At 37.2% G+C, this 22,540-nt stretch overlaps 1 pseudogene; it reads right to left on the bottom strand.

Annotated features, from left to right (window-relative positions):
* Nucleotides 1–283: 283 nt before the first annotated feature.
* LOC125930416 (tigger transposable element-derived protein 1-like) lies at nucleotides 284–20,974 on the bottom strand (annotated as a pseudogene).
* Nucleotides 20,975–22,540: the final 1,566 nt, after the last annotated feature.

Here is a 22,540-nt window from a genome sequence, read left to right as displayed (position 1 = left end):
AAATAATAATTCCAAGCAAAAGGAATAATTTTAAGTTTATATACTTCAACCATTAATGAGTTTATATAGGCAGACTTCTGGATATATTACCAGTGGTTCCAGACCAAGGCAATAAAGTGACTATTGCAATAAAGTGAGTCAAATTGATTTGTTTTGTTTGTTTCCCAGTGCACATAAAAGTTATACTGACACTATTCCATAGTCTATTATATGTGCACTAGCATTATGTCTAAAAAAACAATGGACATACCTTAATTAAAAAATGCTTTAGTACTAAAAGGTGCTAACCATCATCTGAGCTTTCAAAGAGTCTTAATCTTTTTGTTCGTGGTGAGTCTTGTCTCCATGATGATGGCTGATGACTGATCAGGATGGTGGTTGCTGAGCACTGGAGTGGCTGTGGCAATTTCTTAAAACAGGACAATAATATTTGACCCATCAACTGACTCTGCCTTTCATGAACTATTTCTCTGTAGTATTCCAAGCTGTTTGATAGTATTTGACCCATAGTAGAACTTCTTTCAAGATTGGATCCATCCTCACAAGCACTGCCACTGCTTGATCAAATAAATTTATGTAAGATTCTAAATCATTTGTTGTCATTTCAACAATCTTCATAGCATCTTCACCAGGAGTAGATTCCATCTCAAGAAACTACTTTATTTGCTCACCCATAAGAAGTAACTCCTCATCCATTAGAGCTTCATCAGGACATTGCAGTAATTCAGTCACATCTGCAGGCCCCACACCCAATTCTAATTCTCGGGGGATTTCTATCACATGTGCAGTTACTTCTTCCACTGAAGTCATGATCTCCTCAAAGTCATGCCTGAGGGTTGGAACCAACTTCTTCCACACTTCCGTTTATGTTGATACCTTGACTTCTCGTGAATCACAAATGTTCTTTATGGCATCTAGAATGATGAATCCTTTCCAGAAGGTTTTCAATTTACTTTCCCCAGATCCATCAGAGGATCTACAGGCTATAGCAGTTCTAGTTCATGAAATGAATTTTTTTTAAATAATAAGACTCGAAACTCAAAATGGCTCCTTGATCCCTGGGTGGATGGTGTGTTAGCAGAATGGATGTTACGTCAAGAGGCAGGAAAACAACATTGATCTTATTCTCCATCTCCATCAGAGCTCTTGTATGACCAGCTGCATTGTCAATGAGCAGTAATATTTTGAATGGAATCTTGTTTTCTGAGCAGTAGGTCTCAACAGTGGGCTTAAAATATTCAGTAAACCATTTTTTAAATAAAAATGCTATCATCCAGCTTTTGTTCTATTTATAGAGCACAGTCAGGATATATTTAGCATAATTCTTAAGGACCCTAGGATTTTTGAAATGGTAACTGAGCACTTGCTTCAACTTAAAGTCATCAGCTGTCTTAGCCCCTAAAAAGAGAGTCAGCTTGTACTTTGAAGCTTTGAAGCCAAGCACTGAACACTCTCTGGCTAAGAAAGACCTAGATGGAATCTTGTTTCAAGAGAAGGCTGTTTTGTTTACACTGAAAATCTGTTATTTGGTGTAAACACGTTCCTTGCTGGTCTTACTTAAATCTCCTGGAGAACTTGTTGCAGCTGCCGTATCAGCACATGCTGCTTCACCTTGCACCTTTATGGTAACGTGATGGCTTCTTTACTTAAACCTCATGAACCAAACTGCTTACTTCCAGCTTTTCTTCTGCAACTTCCTCACTGTCCTCAGCCTTCATAGAATCGAAGAGAATTAGGGTCTTGTTTTGGGTTAAGCTTTGCCTAACATTTGGGAATGTTGTGGCTGGTTTGGTCTTCTATTCAGACCACTAAATCCTTTTCCATGTCAGCAGTAAGGCTGTTTTGCTTTCCTATCACTCGGGTGTTCATTGAAATAGCACTTTTAATTTCCTGAAAGATTTTTCCTTTGTATTTACAACTTGACTCACTGGTGCAAGAAGCCTAGCTTTCAGCCTGTCCTAGCTTTGGACATGCCTTCCTCACTGAGCTTAATCATTTCTAGCTTTTGATTTAAAGTGAGAGACCTGTGACTCTTCCTTTCACTTGAACACTTAGAGGCCACTGTGGGGTTACTAATTGCTGTACTTTGATATTGTTGTGTCTCAGAGAATAAGGGAGGCCTGAGGAGAGGGAGAGAGATGGGAAAATGGCCGGACACTGGAGCAGTCAGAACATACACACATTCATGATCAAGTTTGCTGTCTTATATAGGTGTGGTTCATGGTGCGCCCCGCCCCCCCCGCCTGCCCCGCCAATTATAATAGTAACATCAAAGATCACTGATCACAAATCACCATAAGAAATAAAGTAATAATGAAAAAGTTTAAAATATTGCAAAAATTACCAAAATGTGACACAAATACACAAAGTGTGCAAATGCTGTTGGAAAAAATGGCACCAGGAGACTTGTTCAACACAGGGTAGCCACAAACCGTCATTTGTAAAATGAAGGAAATAAAGTGAAGCACAATAAAAGATATTATGCCTGCATTTAATAATTCCATTTTGAGAACAAACTCATTATATTATCTAGGTATGTGTTTCATACTTTATTTTGGGATATAAGTCAGAAAGTTATATCACTTGTTTTAAAAATGCTAAGGTTATTTACTGAGATGAACTTATGGCTATGTCAAAGATGCAGCTGTCTTTTCTCAAACAGATACGAACTCACTTCTAACAGATCTCTGTGTAAAACTAATAGAGTCACACTCCAATATAAAACATTCATGTTTTTATTCTCTGCACTGGAGTAGATATAAGACTACTTCTTCTGAAAAAATCTTGGCTCTGTTTTTCAAGTGTTCCTCCAACCTACACCTGAACAGAAACCCATCTCAACATTGATACAGACTTACTTAAGCTTTGTCTCTTTAATAATCAGAATAAAGCATAGAGGTATGTCTTTAATCCTTACATGAAATAGTTACATTCATACTTACCAAGAAATCCTCAAGGATTTCACTATGTATTCACTTTTCTGCCCAGAATTACTTTGTTAATCATACTGGCATGTAACTTTGTACCCTGGCATAGTTTTATTGGTCATCTCATAGAATTACCTTTAAGGAAGCCATCAATAATAGTTAACCTAAGCATTCAAGATTGGTGAAAACTCTTTTAGAAAAAAAGATGCTAAATTTGTGAGCATAGAATTTTTCATAATATCCCTTTATTATCCTTCTAATATCCATGGAATCAGCAGTAATTACTGCTCTTTTGTTTTTAATATTAGTAATTTGTGTCTTTCTGTCTCTTTTTTTTAGTTAAACTAAAGTTTAATCAATTTATTGGTCTTTTCCTAGAACTAGCTTTAGATTTTATTGACTTGCTCTATTGCTTTCCTGTTTTTAATTTCATTGATTTCTGCTCTGATTTTTATTTCTTTTCTTCTGCTTGCTTTGGATTCAATCTGTAATTTTTCTCTATAGTTCCTAAGGTGGAAGCTTAGATTATTAATGTTAAGTCTTTCTTTGCTTTTTAAAAAATTTTTTTAAAATGTTTATTTATTTTTGAGACAGAGAGAGACAAAGCATGAATGGGGGAGGTTCAGAGAGAGAGGGAGACACAGAATCTGAAGCAGGCTCCAGGCTCTGAGCTGTCAGCACAGAGACTGACGCGGGGCTTGAACTCACAGACCATAAGATCATGACCTGAGCCGAAGTCAGATGCTCAAATGACTGAGCCACCCAGGCGCCCCAGTCTTTCTTTGCTTCTAATATAACATGCAACAATATAAAATTGTTTCATAAGCTCCACTTTGGTTGTATCCCACAAATTTTTACAAACTGTGTTGTATTTTCATTTAGTTCAAAATATTTTAAAATTTCTCTCTGAGACTTTCTTTGTTTCCTATCATTTAGAAGTGTGTTGTTTAATCTCCCATTATTCGGAGGTTTCCAACTATCTTTCCATTATTGATTTCTAGTTTAATTCCCTTTGGTCTAAGAGCAAATTTATATATATATATTTTTAATTTGGTAAGATATGTTTATGACCAGAAGATGGTCTTTCTAGGTGAAATCTTCACGTGAGCTTGAAAAGAATTATACTGATAATGTTGGGTGAATGAATTGATCAAGTTGATTGATGGTACTTTTCACTTCAACTATCTTCCTAGTTGCTTTTCTACCTGCTGAACATACCAGTTACTGATATTATTTTGAACAAATAGTTATCTGCTAAATCAATTGAGAGCAAGAAAAATATAAGACTTTATTTAACCTTCATTATTCCTTCTCTAATCATCTTCTTTTCTTTATGTGAAAGGAGTTTCTGATGTATATATTTTCTTTCTTTCTGTAGAATTTCTCCTAACAGTTCTTTTCAGGTAGGTCTACTGGTGACACAGTGCCTCAATTTTTGTTTGTCTGAGGAAGTTTTTATGTATTTATTTTCTGTTTTTGATTTTCTGCAGTTCGAATATGATACACCTAGGTGTAGATTTATGCATTTTGTCTCCGATGTTCTGATTAGTGTCTCTGAGCTTCCTAGATCTGTAGTTTATTGTCCCTAATTAATTTTGAGAAACTCTCAGTCATAATTACTTCAAATATTTCTTCTGCTCGCTCTCTCTCCCTCTCTCCTTTCCTTCCTCTCTTCCTCTCTCTTTCTATTCATTCTGGTAATACCATTACATGTATTTTAGGCTTTTATAATGTTCCCACTATTTTTGGATAATCTATCTTTTTCATTACATTTTTTTCTCTTTGCCTTTCAGTGTTGGCAGTTTCTACTGGCATTTTTTTCAAGTTCACTGATTCTTTCCTTAGTTCTGTCCAATCAATTCATGAGTCCTTCAAAGGCATTCTTCATTTCTGCTGCAGTTTTTAGAATTCTTATTTCTCATATTTTCTTTTATTCTTTATTAGTTTCCATCCCTCTGTTTACATTACCTATCTCTTCTTGTATAATGTCTACTTTTTCCACTAGAGCCCTTAATCATATTAATCACAGTTGTTTTAAATTCTCAGTCTGATAATGCTGACATCTCTGCCATATTTGAGTGTTATTTGAAGTCTTGTTCTGTCTCTTCAAACCGTGTTTTCTGTTATTTACTATGTTTTGCAAGTATTTTCTTGAAAGCCAGACATGATGCATTGGGTAAATGAAACTGAAGCAAATATGCCTTTAGTGTAAGGTTTATGTATATCCAGCTAGGGATTTGGGTCTTTCCTCTTGTTGAAACTATAATTTCATCAGGGCCTAACATTTCATCTGGTGTCCATGTATTTATCTCCTCTGTTGTTTTCAGGCTTCTCTAGAGGCTTCTTGAATAAGATTAGAGATATGCTGTTCTTTCTGTTGCATTCCTCTACTATTCTATGGATGTGGTGGTAAGGTGTTGGCCGGAGGAGGCGAAGTGTTCTGGAGTCCTGTGAATAGGTCTCAGCCTTTACTGACCTGTTGGGCTATGACTCTCTCAAGTGCTCCTCAGGGCTGATCTCTCTCTCCCTCATCACCCTTAGTTGAGACAGGAAGACTAGAAGGGGAGATGGGCATTTCTCTTCCCTGAGGTTGGCAAAACAGTTTTTTTTTTTTTTAGCTTTTTTTTGAGGGTATGTCTTGTTAAGAAGCCCAGAATGCTCTGACACATTTTTAAATGATGACTTTTCCTCTTCTGCCGCTTGAAGCAGAAGGGGATTTTTTTTCTTTCATCTTTAATTTAAGAACACGATAGGTCTCCCAGAGGTAAAATTTATAAAAGCATAGTGGCCTGCTTGAGACAGCCCTCTACCCACCCGAGTTTTACCTCAAACTTATCCACACTGAGGCTCCAGCAATTCTTCAGTATACTGCTAATGATTCCCTCAAAATCCTCACACTTCAGCTTTGCAAAGTTGTAATTTCTTATATCCCCTTGTCCAATTTTGGGGAAAGCAATTTGCCCCATAACCTCAGTTCACTGATGGTTCTAAATAGAGCTGTCGATCTTTCAGTTTGTTTAGTTTTCATCTGTTTCTGTGGATGGCTGTGACAACTTCCAAATTCTGTACATAATGGACCAGAAACTGGAAGTGCTCACTTATTTTTATATCTATAGAATACAAAGTACCTAGCACAAATGAGTTTTGAACAAATGACTGAAAGAGTGAATTACTGGATGATTTCCATATCTAATCGACAGAATTACATGGGAATAGGAAAGAAATAATTAATTAAAACTGATTTACACATCAAGCATGGCTTTCTGTGGTCTGGCCTTATCATGAACATTTCTGGGCAGTGACTTCCAGCCTTACAGTTCTGTAATATCTTGTTTTTTTTATTATAATGGGTATAATTTTATCACTTAAATAACCAGATTAATTTATGTTTCAAGGGAGGAGCTCACCTAGTGCCAGACACTTAACAGATAATACTTAATAGATAAGGAGAATAATACTGCCATTTGTAGATCTTCAACAATGCAATAATAGAAGCTATCATTAGACATTGTAGGATTAATTTTATGCATAATTCATTCAGCATGGAGCTACCATGATATGCTGAAATATTATGTCAAGAAGCCGTAACATAATTTTAAAAGAAACTAAAAAAAAAAAAAAAAAAAAAAAAAAAAAAAAAAAAAAAAAAAAAAAAAAAAAAAAGGCTAGGAAAAGTAAACCTATAGATCTGTAAATGCAAAAAGCATATACATGGTAAAGAACCAAGACTCTGCTGTATGATTTTTCATGATATCTGACATCTGATATACATCAAAGTGAAGTTGCTGAATTGTATTCAGAAAGTAAAAGCCTGACATAGGTGTTATGGCTCCAGGGACCTAATGCTAGCAGCACATTATTATTTTTTCTTCACTGCCAAGTCTAAGCCTGAGATTAAATCAAGAGACAGAAAGTTGCATTTAACTACAAATTTACACAATCATAATTTCAGAGATAAAAAATTTATTATTAAAAAATATTTATTATTAGAGGCCCTCCAGGTTAGCCTCCCATTTGGCGAAAGAATCCCTCAAACAGTATTCTTGAGAAATGAGCCCCAGCTTCCCTTGGAAACCACACTTTGTGAAACATGCCTCCATCTGCTCTGTTGAGCACTTACTATATGCTAGGCAATGGGCCAAGATTTTCATGCATTGTCACAATAACTCTGTGAAGAATATAGTGTTGGTTCTATTTTACTAAGAAAAAAAAAAAAAAATATATATATATATAGGCCTAAAGTGGTGGGAAAGACAAGAGGGAGGAGAGAGAAGGGAAGGGACAAGTAACAGACAAGGTAGACCAAACCACTGAGGTGAGGACTAGCTGACATTAATCCAGCAAACTTTGGTAGAGAAGTAAAACTGGAAAAGTAGAGGTTGGGACTCAAAATAAGAAAACCAGTTAGCCCTTATAAAAGAGGAGATGGGCCAGCAGATCCCCTATTCTACTCTGGCAGAAAACTGAGGCTTGCTCTCTGGAAAAACTGAACCAGGTAGGATTTAGTCTTAAGAACATCTGATACAGTTTAGGGCTAAGCTATAAAACCATTTAAAATAAGGAGATTAAGTGAAAATTTGCATACAAGTGAGATTTCAAATTTCTTTTCTGTTCATGGCTTCTGAAAGCTTCACAGATACTGACCCCTGGAGGTCATTCACTGAAAAAATAATAATAATTACTACTTATCACACCATACTGAAGGTTGCCATCTGGTAAACTCAACCCATACACATAAACCTTCCAATCAAACTTTTGGTCCCTTAGTTATAAATAAGACTGTCAGGTAAACAGCCAAGTACTACAAAATATATGAGAAATGCCTCAAGCACATAAACTGTAGATCAAACCAAATGTGCATTTGCTTGCTCTCTCTCACTCTCTGTCTCTCTCTATTCCCCCCCCCCCCCCACACACACACACAATATGAAAAAATGTTCAGTAGAAAATCTGGAAGATAATATTGTGAAAATCTCACAGAATTTTGACCTAAATACTAAGACATGCACATTAAGACATAAATATTAAGACATAATATTAACAGCAACAAAATAATAAGGAATTTGGAAGATTCATTCTGGAATTATAATATCCAAATAAGAGAATTTTGAAAGGGAAGAGAGCAGATGAGGAAATTATCAAATATAATATTAAAAAAAAATCCCAAAACAAATGGCGAGATTTTCCTAATTGAAATATTCTATGGAATGGCCTGCACAGTGATTGAAATTTGATTCATAGAAAAGCAAGTCATTATAGGATGTTAGCATATTAGGAATCTTTGGAACAGTGTGCATGTTGTGATTTCCCAGACTTTACGTGGAACATTCCCTCTTCCTGGAACATTCTCCTCAGATAGATGGCTGTAATCAATGGCTCCCTGTATCTTCTAAGTTTTATCATTGTCTTTTCATTAAGGTCTTCACTGAAGTCCCTAATTAAAATTCTGTTTGCCCAGAGCACCCCCTCTACACTCTACTCTTATTTTCCTCCATAGCACATAGGACTACCCAGTGCTCTGCATATTCTATTATTTTCTATCTTCTTTTTTAGAAGAAGATCTTATTTTCTATTTTCTGTCTTCTTTTTCTATTTTCCCACACTCACTGTGATGTCAGCTCCACAAGTATGGAGATGATTGGTTTATTACTGTATCCCCAGTAACTGGAATGGTATCTGGCCCATAGCTGGCTGTAAATAAATGTTTCTTGTGAGAAGAAATGATGAAGAGAAATGTCTAAATGTTTTCAGAAAGAAAGGATTGGGATTAAAGATTACATATGACTTTTCAAGAGCAACATTAAAGTTGAAACCCGGTTGAAAAATAAATCAAGTATAAAAGTAGAATAAGCACATTTACATTTACTGATACACGTGGGTCTCACAGTTTTACCTTGTGTGTCTTAGGAAGCTTCTGGGGACTAGGTTCCAGCAAAAGGAGGAAATAAGATATAGGAAGTCATAAGATCAAGAAAATGAGGAATAAAATCTTGGAGAGAAGCAAAAGCAGTCACAGGATGATGATAAAAAGAAGTCTCAGAACAATAGCTGTGCAGCAGGAGTGGAGAGCAACCTGCGGAGCCTGGGGTAGAAAGAGAGAGGTCCCTACCACCTATTTCTCTAAAATGGGAAGGAGGGAAATAAAAAACAAAACAGAACTGACCTATTGCCTCATGTGTCTGACATTTTGTATTAACACGTTGTTATCAGAGGCACTGGTGGTTCAGTCAGCTAAGCGGAACTCTTGATTTTGCCTCAGGTCATGATCTCACAGTTCACTTCAAGCTCCACATCAGGCTCTGCGCTATCAGCGTGGAGTCAGCTTGGGACTCTCTGTCTCCTCTCCTGCCCCTGCCCCTCTCTCACATGCTCTCTCTCTCTCAAAAATAAATAAATAAATGTTAAAAAAAAAGACCTTGCGGGGCGCCTGGGTGGCTCAGTCGGTTAAGCGTCCGACTTCAGCTCAGGTCACGATCTCGCGGTCTGTGAGTTCGAGCCCCGCGTCAGGCTCTGGGCTGATGGCTTAGAGCCTGGAGCCTGCTTCCAATTCTGTGTCTCCCTCTCTCTCTGCCCCTCCCCTGTTCATGCTCTGTCTCTCTCTGTCCCAAAAATAAATAAACGTCAAAAAAAAAAAAAAAAAAAAAAGACCTTGCTATTATATATGGTACATAGTTCAGAGATAAATTTGTAATAGGCAGTGATAGAAAACGAGGCAAATATAAGAGTAAAGCAATTTCTAACTCCAGGAAAAAAAGAGTTGTACAAAAAAGAAAACATAATCATAAGGTAATAATATTATATATGAAGCTCAGACAATTTACAAGTCACAGTGACATAAATTCTGGGTATCGACTTACCACAATAAAATAGAAATCTTTATGGACTGACAAGATGTAAGTGAAAACATATGAAAGCAGAATAATATGTAAAACAAAATCACATTTTATGTTTACATTTTCTATAAAAGTTAACAATTTGATGTAAATGTTTAGACACTTATCTAAAAAGATAGGGACCAAATTGTTACTACATACTTTTACTCATTGTTCTATACTTCTGATTTTTAATTTTTGATACAAGCAAGTATTCAAGCATCTCTTTTAATAATTAAATTTTGTGTAAAATATAGATCCAAAATGCAATTTTAATTTTTACATAGTATTCCAGTTTATATGGGTCATAATTTAGTCATTCTCTGTTTTTTTTTTTTTTTTTCATTGTAGGTTTAGCATGTTTTCAGTATTTTTCTATTTTAAACATCCTATACATCAATCTTTGGAATTCATTTGATTATTTTTCTAGAATACATGCCAGATGGAATTGTTGATGGGAAAATTCCCATTTTAAGTCTTTTGCTAAATAATCCAAAACTGAACATCAAAAGATTGAAACAATTTATATCCTCATAAGGACTGTTTACCAGTGTTTGTTTTCTCACATCTTGTCAACACTGAGTAGGATCATTCTTTTGTCATATTTGACAACCTTATAAAAAAAACTCTCCAAGTTTGTATTTAGTTGATTATTAGTGATGTAGACCATGTGTTCATGTGTTGCGAGCCAATGGCAATCGTTTGAATGCACCCCTTCTCACTTTCTCTCCTTGTCACTGCTATATAATGATTTCTGATCATCTCTCTTGGGCTTTTAGCCTCATATCTGATCACAGAGCCAAGCTCTTGCCTGGTGTACCATCTCTTAAACTGCTTTTAGATATATTTTTCTAAATCACAAATCTGATCATATCATTTGCTTGCTTAGAAGCCCTTGAAGACTAGCAATTTTCTACAAAATAAATTGTAAAATTCTTCAAGGGGCACACCAAATCAGCATGGATATGAGCTCAAGTATTTTCTAAATTATAAAAATGGGTTTTTATGACAGCCTTTCTTCAATAATTATAAAGAATGTGGGATTAGGGGCCCCATCTTCTTTACTATAACAATCACTCTATCTAGTTAAGAAGCGTTTAAGGAGTGACATCACCAAGATGTCAAGGTAGGCTGTCCCTGAATGAAATCAGGGTTTCATTCCCTTTTAAAAGAAGAACAGTTAATAACTGATTAAAAACAAGGTACTACTATGAGACTCCTAGAAAATGGCAATGAGGATGAAGCACCCCACCGCACCTCAGAGCCCAAGACAGACCACATTAGAAGGGAAAGAGAAGCAGCTAGACATTGATGTTATTGCCCTGCCCCCAGGCCAGTGAAGCACCACATAGAGAGATCTCCCCTGAGTCTCTGGTTCCTTCAGGAGAGACAGGGGAACCTAGGCAGGGACAACTGACCCCCACAGCACTGTTGGTCACTTGCGGAAGCCTCTACTCTGATCTCGCCCCACAAGTACTGCAGGGGAGTCTTTGGGCTCAACCACCAGGATGTGACAGAGAAGTGGGGAGGGGCATGGAAGAACCCGCGCATGAATCTTGGCAGGCACAGTTGATATGCCCAAGTATTAACCCAAACCAGCGGCTTTGCTAATTTGAAGAACCAAGGCAGTGGTGTACTCTGGCCAGGGAACTCTGTGGGGTGTAGCTCTGCCTTATTTAGATCCTTAAAATGCGGAATTTGCTGGTCCTAGAGCTGAGTTTGCCCAACCCAGGCAGGGAGGTGAGTCATAGGTGTCCACCATTTGTGGAGAGTGTTTTGAGGCTACATCTGACCACCGCGGCTGGCCACAACTCCTGGAAGCTGTGCGTCCTAGTGACACTTGAGCAGAGCAGTGGGATGACAGAATGGATTGCCCCCACATCAAAGCTAGTACCCAGCAGAGAGGGTATCCGTGCTACACACAGGCAGAGGGATTAATTCATAGCCAAGCCTAAGGGTAGTCCCAGTTCGTCCCATTGGAGAACTTGTTTGAGAGATTGAGAGTTACCTGGAGCATCCCCTTCCCTGCCCACTCAGACGAGGGAGCCGAGACCCAATTCTACCTGCCAGAATAAAACAGGAATAATGCTCCTTGACATGGCTGTTGGCAATGGTTTCTTTGATAAGACACCTAAAACACAAGCAACAAAATCAAAAATAAACAATTGGGACTAAGTGAAACTCAAATACTTCTGCAGAGCAAAAGAAACCATCAACAAAGTGAAAAGACAGCCTACAGAATGGGGGGAAAATCTGCAAGCCATGTATCTGATAAGGGGTTAATAGCAAATATATAGATAAAATTCATACAACTCAATTGCAAAAAACCAAATAACTCAATTTTAAAATGGGCAAAAGAACTGAAGGGACCATTTTCCAAAAAAGATAGACAAAAGGCCAACAGGTGCAAAATAAAGATGTTTAATATCACTAGACATTAGGGAAATGCAGATTAAAATCACAATGAAATACCATCTTATGCCTGTTAAAATGTCCATCATTAAAAAGACAATAGTTAACAAAGGCTGGTGTTGATGTGGAGAAAAGAGAACCTTTTGTGCACAGTTGGAATTGTAAATTGTTATGGCCACTATGGAAAACAATATGGAGGATCCTCAAAAATTAAAAATAGAACTACCATATGACTAGGCGATTCCAGTTCTGGTAATAATTTATTTTTAAAAAACCCAAAAAACTCAAAAGACGCCTGCACCCCCATATTCATACAAGCATTATTTATAATAGCCAGGACATGAACACATCTTAAAAATCCATCAACATTATACAATGGAATATTATTCAGCCATAAAAATGAGAAAATCCTACCATTTGTTATGTGGATGAATCTTGATTGTATTATACGAAGTGAAATAAGTCAGAGAAAGACAAATCTTTAAAAGTAATCTTAGTAAAAGGGATCAGAGTTGTGGCTGCCAAATGTGGAGGGTGGGAGGAGCGGGGATTGGAGGAAGATGGTCAGTAGGAATACAATTCCAGTTATAAGATAAATAAGGACTAGAAATGTGATGTACATGATAACTATAGTTAACACTGCTATATGATATATAGAAAAGTTTTTAAGAGTAAATCCTAGGAGTTCTCATCATAAAGCAAAATATTTTTTCCTCTGGAACCACCCACAATATATGTAAATCAAACTATGCTGTATACTTTAAATTTACACATTAATATATGGCAACTATTTCTCACTAAAACCGGAAAAAAATAAGTGATTTATCAACGGTGGATGAATATACCGATGTAGGACAGAGTGGTATTCACTTACTCATTCTTTTTAAAACATATTTATGGAATCATTACTATGTGCCAAACACAGCTCTACACTTTAGAGAGACAAAGGATGGATACATGGCCAATAGAACCAACAACACCCTCCTCTTCTCTTTGTGGAGCCAATGGCAGGGAGAAGGGGAGAGGACAAAAAAATAAAAAGGAAAAAATTGTGTTTACAGAGTAATAAGCAATGGTGTGCTGATACACAAACACTCTGGAAAAATCAAAAAAACCTAAGAAGCATTGTTTGTAGTACTTGTGTATTTCCCACCACAAACCATGGCTGATTTCAAGCTACTGATGGTTGAAGAGCCAGCTCTCAGAATTCTTATACATTGAACAATTGGCTCTGGAGAGCCAGCACAAATAGAGTCTGACCACCACTGAGGGCAAACAGAGTACTAAGGTTGGGAGAACTGACAACGGTCCACTTGAGGTAGAGTTGCAAAGCAGAGATCCTCCCCCCAACCCCCGCCCAGAGAAAGTGACATTGAACTACCACACAAATGAAGAGAAGAACCAGGAAGGTTCACATGGAAGAACATTACAGAGAGACATATTGCAAATGTCTTAAAGCAGGAAAGCACTTGGCACATCTGAGATACAGAAAGAGCTAGAATATAGATTTTTAATTTATTTTTTAATCAGGAGACAACCTTAAGATCAAAAAGGCTTTAACTAAAAAAGGTTGGCAGCAGTATTTTAGGAAAGCTGAATTGTGAGCCAGAAGCTAAGATCTTCTTTGAGTCTTTTGTACTTTTTTTGCTAATGGAGGTTCCAATTACTGCTGGGTAATTCCAGGGGGTGGGGTCAGTGAGGTATGTATATATACATTTATATTTACATATACATTTACATATACATATGAACGTACACATACACACACACACACACACACGCATAGCAGAAAGCTGGATTATAGAATGCAGAATATAAACGAAGATAAGTAGTATTTTATTTCACTAGCATGTATGTTTCTGAGAATTTCCATTCCAGATACTTGAGTCTACATTTCACCACCTTTGCTGATCCTACAAATTAACTAGACCTTGAAGTTTTTTTTTTGCCACATTAAGAGGACTAGTAACTTAAACATATAATGGTGAAATATATTATCAGGACAATTGGGGCAGTATTTGGAGAAAATTAAATCCACTTGGGGCACCTGGATGGCTTAATTGGCTAAATGTTCTACTTCGGCTCAGGTCATGATCGCATGGTTTGTGAATTCGAGCCCCACATGGGCTCCACGCCGGAAGTGTGGAGCTTGCTTGGGATTCTCAGATTCTCTCTCTTTCTCCCTTTCTCTCTGCCCCCCACCTATTTGCATTTTGTATTCTCTCTCTCTCTCCCTCTCCCTCTCTCAAAATAAATAAGTAAACTGAAAAAAAAATCAAATTGTAGGAGCAAAGCAAGGGGTAATTGGACTGAATTTGTTTAGCAGTTGTGGGAGTCTTCCTCTTGGAGACAAGACGGCAAAGGTGATTCTGTTCTGCTATTTTATCCTGAGCAGGTAGATTTGGGGAGAATCCAAAATAATATTTTAAGAATGAATCAGTTGGAGTTGAAATTCAGGCTTGACAAGTTCTCCTGAGTGAAAATAAATCCAGTCGTGAGGCAAATGAAAATTAGGAGGATTAAATGTCACATGTGGAGGATCTAAAAGTGGATTTGTTTTTTATTATTGAAGATATTTTCATGGATTATTTGTATGGGGATCAGGCTCCTTTGTTTTTTCTAAATTGAGATGAGCCAGTATGTCTCTGAGGCAGGAGAGATTTTTATTGCATGTAAGGATGTGCAGTTTTCATTTCAGTATTATACACTTGTGGCTAACTGTCTTGAGAAAAGAATTATGACTTGTAGAGAGTCTCACAAGAAATTAGCTGTTATTAACATGTTAGCTATATTAATAGTTACACTGCTGTCTTTATCCAAGTGACTATAATTTGTATATACATTCAAACTGCTTTAGTGGTAATGCTCAACATTTACATGGAAACATAAGTTCAAGGCAATAGCTAAAACAATGGAGTTATTTCCAAAAATGTGAGTTATATATAGAGCTAGGTTGTTAAAGCTAGAAATTTATTTTTCCGCTTATTGAATATCTATAAAAAATTCAGCTTTTTTTTACTGACAAGCAATCTTTCTCTACCAATAATACCTAAGAAAAATACCTTTAAAAAAACTTTTTTTAATGTGTATTTATTTTTTGAGAGAGAGAAAGAGAGACAGAACACAAGTGGGGGAGGGGCACAGAGAGAGAGAAACACGGAATCTGAAGCAGACTGCAGGCTCTGAGCTGTCAGCACAAAGCCTGACGCAGGGCTTGAACTCAAGGACTGCAAGATCATGACCTAAGCCAAAGTCAGATGCTTAACCAAATGAGCCATCCAGGCACCTCACCTAAGAAGAATACCTTAATTTTTTATCAAATTATAGAAAAATTATATTAAATGCCCAATGGAATTAAATTAAAGCTATGACTCTCAGCCTATTTTACTTTATTTTTAAAGTCATATATTTTGACTTACTTCTCTAGAATTATAATATATCTCTGAATAATATAATCTTTATAATAAAATAACACAGGACACTGCTATTCAGGTACAAGACAATATAAAAGCTTAGAAATCACTTATTCAACTGAAGGAGCCTAGGGAATAATAAAAATTCAGATTACCTTGCTTCTCATTCTAAGTCATTCTACCAATGAGTAACAGAATTAATTTCATGTGAATTTAGAGTCACTTCAAAGTATACCAAAAAGACCATACTGTTGGAAGTTCAACAGAAGAGGACAGATATTTTGTCTGAATCCACATGGAAAATAAAATTATAGAAGCTATTCATATTACTCAGGCCAAAAAATATTCTCAGCCAAATCCTCACCACTATCATTATAATCATCATCACAATCAAGAAGAGCCCTTACTGAAGCAAGAACCAAACAGACATATTTAGCTTTGGAATTTGAAAAAAAAAAAAGACTTTTGCATGTTTTACTTTAGTAAATACTTCCTTTTTCTGTATATAAAATTCAGTTTCATTTAAAAGGGAAATTGTAAACCCAGCTTCATTTAAAATTCAAGCTATTGTCAAAATTTTAGGCTAAAATAAATCTTTAGGTAAAAAAAATTTCAACATTACACAAGAAAGGAGTCTTACAAGGTCTACAGCACATTTAATTATTCCACTGTTTTCCAAAGTGGACTCTTGTACAAAATTCTGCACAATGTTAACAGATTTTGATCAAAGAGAATTTGGAAAATGCTGTCAGGTCACCTTACCATGAGATCTCAGCTCTTTGAATATCCAGATAAAAATTGTCAATATCTGCATTAAATACGCAGGAATATATGTTGAAATACAGCCACGAACGAGATGGGAGGCATCCCAGGCAGAGGGAAGATTAGGAGCCAAGATGAGCAGGTGGGAAAGCATAAGGCATCTTTGAGAAACTGTAGGGAAATTCTGGAGTTGCAGAAGATAAATCTGGAAATGGAAGCCAGAGCCAGACTGTGGACGTTTTGAATTGACAGGCTAAGTAGTTCAGACTCTTGAAAAAGTCAGTCATCACCCCCTGAACGTGGTGATTTAAGAAGATTAAATGGCCATAAATGGGTAGCCTGGTTTGGAGCAGGGAAACTACTGGAGATGGGGAGTCCAGTTCGAAGGCCCTAGCAAAGATTCAAAAGTGAGATTAAATACGAATGGCGAAAAGAGATTGCAGAACGAAGACCGAGAACAAGATCTACTGGAAAAGAATGAGAGGAATGAGACACAAGAGCTCCCCAGGATAGTGACGGTGACTTTAGTGGCCATAGAGAATCTGTTGCAGTTTCTCTGTGGGTGGGTCATGCTCTGGACCCGCCGCATGTCTTGATGTAGGTTTTCTATCATATAAGACCTACCATTCGTCACTACACAGTTAATTTCTAGTCATTCTTTAAGAATTCTAGCTTAATTGTCATCTCTTCTTTCGTAAATCAGTTTTGTACACTTAGTATCTTAAGTATACAATTGCTAGTACACTTATGGTGTGTGGATGTGTCTGTCTCCCCAGTTGGGATGTCAGCTCCCAACTGAAGTTAGGGACCAAATGGGTCCATTTTTCACAACTAGCACAACAGTACATAACAGAAGCTCAACCCTTGTTTGGTGAAGGAGCATACCCAGGAACATTAGAGCACTGATAAGCCTAAAGACACACAGAAATAGGGACACAGATAAAATAGAAGGCTGGAGGAAAGTTTGTTTTATCAACATGTTGGAAAGCCAATGGAAATAAGATTGAAGGAACTAATAAAAAGGGAAATTGATGAGACAGAATTCCAGAGTACAAGAGAGGCTGTAGCAGGTAGAGCAGGTGTGGAGAAATCACCCTCTTAGGAGTCCAGTGTTTTCTACAGTTTTGAAAACATGTCTCATGCCCTTCTATTTCCTCACCTTAGCTTCTTGTGTTTCCACTGTCAAGAATGCCATCCCATCTTCAGCCTCAAGTTCAACATCTACTTCTGCATGTTTAAAGCACAGATCAAATGTAGCTATCCCATGAGAACCTTCTCTGGTTACTTATTTTTCTAAATCATATATATGTAATATATATATATATATATGTATATAAATCATATATATTACATGTGTGTGTGTGTATATATATATATATATATATATATATATATATGTATATCATCTCAAGACCACCTACATAAAATCCACTGGGAGTGATGCTTATGGAAATTTCTCTTTATAGACATATTCCATGTAATTAATAATGAATGGATGATAGAATTAGAATCATCATTTTACAACTTGAAATGAAGTAATAGATTTAAGCAAATGATCATCGATGGTTACAAAAATCATTAGTGGAAAAAAGTGAGGTACTTAATGATGGATGGATCAAACAGCTATTATCTAAACCCATTTCTCAAACTTAAAGTCATAAAAATAGAGGCAATTAGACACCATATGCCTCTTTACACAAGGGTACAATGTGCCTTTTATTTTTGCCAAGAAAAAAGTATGAACTTGAATTTGTCTAGATCTCTATATGTAACAATCAGTTTAAAAGAAATACAGAAGACAGAGGAAATGAGAAAAGACAGTATTGGATTACATTTAGCAAAATCCTGAATATGTCTAATTTTTTCAGCAGATAAATTGCAAGAAGTAAACATAAGGAGGGAATGAAAAACCTATAGTTGAAATATATATTCAAAGAAACTTAAACACGTGTCAACCAAAAGTATGGATATGTATGTGTGTATGTTTAGAGAGAGCAAGCACATGCATGCACTAGTGGAGGAGGGGCAGAGGGAGAGGAAGACAGAATCCTAAGCAGGCTCCATGCCCAGCATGGGGCTCGATCACAATCACTGGACCCTGAGATCATGACCTGAGCTGAAATCAAGAGTCAGTTGCTTAGTGGACTAAGCCACCCAGGTGCCCCAATAATGGATATTTTGGACCCTGTTTGAAATTCTCCATTTTAATCATTTTAAAATGCAAGTTCCTGGGCCCCACTCAGAACTATTGAATTAGAATACCTGAAGGAGAGTCTGGGTATCTGCATTATCAAGTTCCAAAGTGATCATTATGCACACTAAGTTTTGGGAATCACAGTCCTAAAACAGTTTATTCCATGTCCTTGCTCTTGACTGAAAAATACAATAAATTATGGATACATGCCACACCTTTAAAAATAGAAACTGAACCTTGGATCTCTCAAGGACAAATATTTTATATGCACTCAGTAAATACTAGGGATGTTAGTCAAAATATTTGTTGTTGTTTAGTCTGAATAAATATTTTAGGTCTAGATTATAGAACAGTTCCCCACACATTCCAAGATATCAGATCCATTTGGCATCAGGAGTGTGCACCTTCTCACAGTTGTTAGCCACAGTCAATCCTCTGACCAAGTGGAATATCTTTCTTAGTGGTATTTAACACTCCTAATTCTTTTTTTTTTAACGTTTTATTTTATTTTTGAGACAGAGAGAGACAGAGTATGAACAGGGGAGGGGCAGAGAGAGAGGGAGACACAGAATCTGAAATGGGCCCCAAGCTCTGAGCTGTCAGCACAGAGCTCGACGCGGGGCTCGAACTCACGGACCGTGAGATCATGACCTGAGCTGAAGTCGGACGCTTAACCGACTGAGCCACCCAGGTGCCCCTAACACTCCTAATTCTTAAATGGCCAAAATCTTCATACCTCATGCAACAAGGATAAAAGCTAACAGGATAAGAATAATAGCCTCCTCTTGCATAGAGAGATGGAAAGAGAGGATTATAGTAGCATGCAGAGAATATCCAAACTGATCATGTATATATATATGGCCCTTTAGGGAAAAAATGAAATGTTTCTATATGAATTACCTCTCAACTTAGCCTCTCAGAGTTTTCGTTTATTTGTTTGCAATGGTCCATTTATTAAGTAACCACTTTGACTTTCCTAAGAGGGTATTCTTTGGAAAATGTAACCTTTTAATGAGAATTGTTTTCCTAAAGTCCTAGTTTTCGCTAAACTTCAGAAATCTTTTTTTTTTATTTTTTTAATGTTTTTTTATTTATTTTTGAGACAGAGAGAGGCAGAGCATGAGCAGGGGAGGGGCAGAGAGAGAGGGAGACACAGAATCAGAAGCAGGCTCCAGGCTCTGAGCTGTCAGCCCACAGCCTGACGCGGGGCTCGAACTCACAGACTGTGAGATCATGACCTGAGCCAAAGCCAGACGCTCAACCGACTGAGCCACCCAGGTGCCCCAAACCTCAGAAATTTTGAAAGAACCCTATAACAGATTCTGTCCAGTGCTCTGCTTTTGCCACTATCTAGTTAGGTGATTTTGAATAGGTCACTCTTTTTACTGGGTTCTGGCTTCCCCGTACGTGTAATTCTAAAATAAGTATCAGTCTGCTTTTAGATCTTCTTTAAATTCACCTACAGTTTTATGTGACTTCTAGGAAAAAAAATATTTCACCTAACATTTAAACAGAAAACAACCTTTCAAGAAAAAAAAAATGGTTTCACCTCAGCATCTTAGATGACAATAAATAAGGCTAAATGCATACATTCTGTTGTGAAGGTACAAATCTAGGAATAAGAAAGATTTTTCCCACTCGGGCTTACCTGCTTATGAGCGTGATCGTAAGAATTAATATGATTGTCAAACTCCTGGTGCTTGTGATACTGCTTGTCACATAATTCACAGTAAAAGTTTGCTTTTACATCTTCCAGGGCCTTTGCTGTGGACTTCTCCTTTTCTGGAAAGTCCTTTAAAGGAGGAAAAAATGTTGGTTATATTTCTCTCTCATAGCATAACCAGATCTCACATTAACCAACTTGTTATTTAAATTTACTGTGACTGAAAGAATATGGTGAGGCTCATTATTTTTATTTATTTACTTTTTTTATTTTGGAAATTCATGGCACACTGGAAATAACTTTCAACTCAGCCTCATTCCTAACTTATCAACAGATACAGAATGAATTCCCCCAAAGAAGCCCACAGTTGCAGCTTGGTCATTCTCTTTCTTGCCATCCATTTCCAGGTTGGTCTACTGACTCACCTAACTGAAAGAATCACCACAATTTCCTCTGCCAATCCAATGGCTGATCTCAAACACAAGCCTCCACTATGTCCTTGAAGCACCCATTACTACAAGGCCTCTCTACTATAATATTTTATTGGGACATTGATGACATTGTTTTATATCATTCATTTACTGCTTCATGTGTTTTAGCCTCACTGAAACTGTCAGTGTTGGGACTTGCTATTCTATGCATACAATGCCTATTCCCACCTTGTCAAGTTGATGAGCTCCTACCCCTTTCCCAAGGCCCAGCCCTTTGTCCCCTCTGGAATGCTTTCCCATGGCTTTATCGGAAGGACAAAGTGCCCATTTCGTTGCTTGTTACCAAACACATCCATGAACATTCATAAACATGTCTTCTTCTGATATTATCCCTTACGTTTCTGTTTCACACAATTCCATCCTCAGCCACTGATCTATCTACTCCATACAGTCTCCGTGGATGACCTCCATTCACACTATAGCTAGGGTCATATTTATCTGCAGTCTCTAACTCCAGGCTAAGCTTCTTCGAGAAACATCAGTTCATGCTAGACACGGCCAATGGGTTTACCACATAGTTTTCAAAACCATTACTCTTATAATTTTGACTGTGCTTTATCACAGACAGAGTTTTGGCCACATCACTCCCCTGCTTCAAATCCTCTTGAACATAGAGAATATAGTCGGTGGTATTGTAACACCACTGCGTGGTGACAGGTGGTAGCTACACTGGCGGTGAGCATATAGAGATGTTGAAACATTATGTTGTACACCTGAAACTAACATAACGTTGGGGGTCAATTATACTTCAATTAAAAAAGAATAATAATCCTCTTGAATTCTCTTATTTCCTATAGAATAATAGCGATGAATACTTACTGAGCATAAGCTATGTGCCACGTAGTAAGCTGAGTATGTGGTGAATTATCTCACTTATTCCTCACACCAACCCTATAAAAATAAGTTCTCTTTTAATCTACACTTTACAGAGGTATCAATCAGCACTTAGAATCACACACTCATGGCCACTGAGTAAGTGGAGGGGGGATTTGAATTCAAATAATGTATGCCTAGCTCCCTTGTTAATAAACAAGATGCTTTGCTATCTCCCTTGAGGCCAGTCCTCTTAATGTACCATACAAGCTCCTCCCTACCTCATCAGCGTCATATTGCATGAACCCATGCTCCCATATTACCCCCCTTAATTCTATAATCAGACGAAGTCACATGATATTAGATTATCTTTTTTCATGTCTATGCCCATACATCCTCTGAGGGCAGGAACTGTTTTATTCAACTTTGTGTCCACAATGCCAAACAACTGTCTAGTCCAGAGTTACCTATTTAGTATACATTACATAAATTAATGGATAATAGTAGCCTACATATTCACACCTTCTGCCATTCTGCAAGTCCTCTATTATCCCAGTGCCTAAAGAAAAGAGTGACTGGCACATAGAGGGTACCAAATAAATATGTATAAAGAATGAAGAGACAGGGGGTGCTGAGTGGCTCAGTCAGTGAAGCGTCTGCCTTCAGCTCAGGTCCTGATCTCAAGGCTTGTGAGTTTGAACCCCACATTGGGCTCTCTGCTGCCAGTGCAGAGCTTGATTCAGATTCTCTGTCCCCGTCTCTCTGCCCTTGCTCCACTCGCACACACACACTCTCTCTCCCTTAAAAATACATTAATAAACTTTATAAAGAGGATGAAGAGACAAAATAAAGGATGGACTTTAGTCCTGTTTCTCTAACGTGACTAACACTCTATAGAAAGAAATCAGGCCATTAACCTGAATCACAGGACCATTGCCGACCAGATAAGAAAGCAAGCACAGGGAATGTAGGCAGATCATCACAGGTTGGGCA

This window comes from Panthera uncia, chromosome A2 (assembly GCF_023721935.1).
Source record: "Panthera uncia isolate 11264 chromosome A2, Puncia_PCG_1.0, whole genome shotgun sequence".
NCBI lineage: Eukaryota > Metazoa > Chordata > Mammalia > Carnivora > Felidae > Panthera > Panthera uncia.
The sequence above is the reverse complement of the archived record's forward strand: the minus strand, read 5'-3'. Positions and strand labels throughout refer to the sequence as shown.